Here is a 2,096-nt window from a genome sequence, read left to right on the forward strand (position 1 = left end):
GGATATGAACAAAATGTGCACACATGGCTACATGCTGCTCTCTCTCTGATTTCAAAACAAACAAGTGCATCTACTCATGACGCTGTAAACGGGTCCATTTCAAAGTAAACAGCACAGATCCATATGGCAATGGTCGATTTGTATATAGGGATACTGCAGCTCTGATTGGTTATGGTGCACTGCTCTGTGAGGTATGGAGTCATGCGTGTCAATGCAATAGAATCCTACTCGGGTGTGTTCTGCATACAACAACATCTCTTGCATAGTTGAGTTAGTTTGGCATACTAAATCTTGCATAGGTCGTTTTGTTTCGGTATGTTGCATTGAAAGTGGCTAATATTGCGTTTATTCGATCCCAATTCCCACAGTAAAGCGAAACGTCGATAGTGTTATACTTGGCCTTGTCTTAGGACGGTAAGTTGGTGGTTGGAGACATCCCTCTAGTGGTGTGGGGGCTGTGCTTTGGCAAAGTGGGTGGGGTTATATCCTGCCTGTTTGGCCCTGTCCGGGGGTATCATCGGATGGGGCCACAGTGTCTTCTGATCCCTCCTGTCTCAGCCTCCAGTATTTACGCTGCAGTAGTTTATGTGTCGGGGGGGCTAGGGTCAGTCTGTTACATCTGGAGTATTTCTCTTGTCTTATCCGGTGTCCTGTGTGAATTTAAATATGCTCTCTCTAATTCTCTCTTCTGTCTTTCTCTCGGAGGACCTGAGCCCTAGGACCATGCCTCAGGACTACCTGGTATGATGACTCCTTGCTGTCCCCAGTCCACCTGGCCGTGCTGCTGCTCCAGTTTCAACTGTTCTGCCTGCGGCTATGGAACCCTGACCTGTTCACCGGACGTGCTTGTTGCACCCTCGACAACTACTATGATTATTATTATTTGACCATGCTGGTCATTTATGAACATTTTAACATTTTAACATCTTGACCATGTTCTGTTATAATATCCACCCTGCACAGCCAGAAGAGGACTGGCCACCCCTCATAGCCTGGTTCCTCTCTAGGTTTCTTCCTAGGTTTTTGGCCTTTCTAGGGAGTTTTTCCTAGGGAGTTTTTCCTAGCCACCGTGCTTCTTTCACATGCTTTGCTTGCTGTTTGGGGTTTTAGGCTGGGTTTCTGTACAGCACTTTGAGATATCAGCTGATGTACGAAGGGCTATATAAATACATTTGATTTTATTTTATTTGTTAACTAACGGGGAAAACTCTAGAAAGTTGAATCGCTTGCTTCTCTCCTTTTGATACTTCTTCAGTCCCGTGCGAGCTGCTCGTCTGCGCACAGTTTAGCGCAAACATTGCCTCTCAATAATCAACACAGGTTCTTTGTTGTTAATGTGTTACGATGTCAAAGAAACACAATCTACTGGTACAATAAACCAGTAAATTCAGAGACACATCATTTCACCTATACCTTTACGGATCATAGGGGTGGGTAATAGCAAACATCATAAACATGCAGTATGCAGTATGATTTGATTGATTGATTTGTTTAGTGTCTTGCACTCAGTCATGTTCAGTCCACATGATACTAAGCAGTGGCGATTTTAGCATGTAAATCTTGGTGGTTTAAAAGATGTATAAGTGGGAAGCATGCCAGCAAAGTCACTACACAACAATAAACAATACATTAATTGCACTATAATGGTGACAAACGGTGCCCACAAACTGTTAGGGCCTACATAAAGCAGTCCCAACATCTTACCACTGCTGCACCTGGTTATCAGCGGAGCCTTGTCTGGCAGCGAAACACTTCATTCCGCCTCATTTACTGGCTTTTAAGAAAACATAGCTGATATAGCTGACTTGTTTAAACAAATGTGGTTTCTACTGACCATTGAGATGTACAAACTATGGCATAAGGAAACGAACGACAAGCGGATAAGAGGCAATCCGTAATTTCGATTGACATTAATGAGCGAGCTAGGATGGACGTAGTCAATAGAACTATTTGTTTAGCACTTTTGTAATGTACAGAGACAGAATTCAGAACATGGGCCTTTCTTACAGTGTTCTCCCTGTACACCAAGTCAGAACCGTAGGATAAATAAAGGGGGCATATAAGCAGACAATGAAAGCTCTTACAATATTCAACGA

The sequence above is a fragment of the Salmo salar genome, chromosome 11, assembly GCF_965601325.2.
Source record: "Salmo salar chromosome 11, fSalSal1, whole genome shotgun sequence".
NCBI classification, from domain to species: domain Eukaryota; kingdom Metazoa; phylum Chordata; class Actinopteri; order Salmoniformes; family Salmonidae; genus Salmo; species Salmo salar.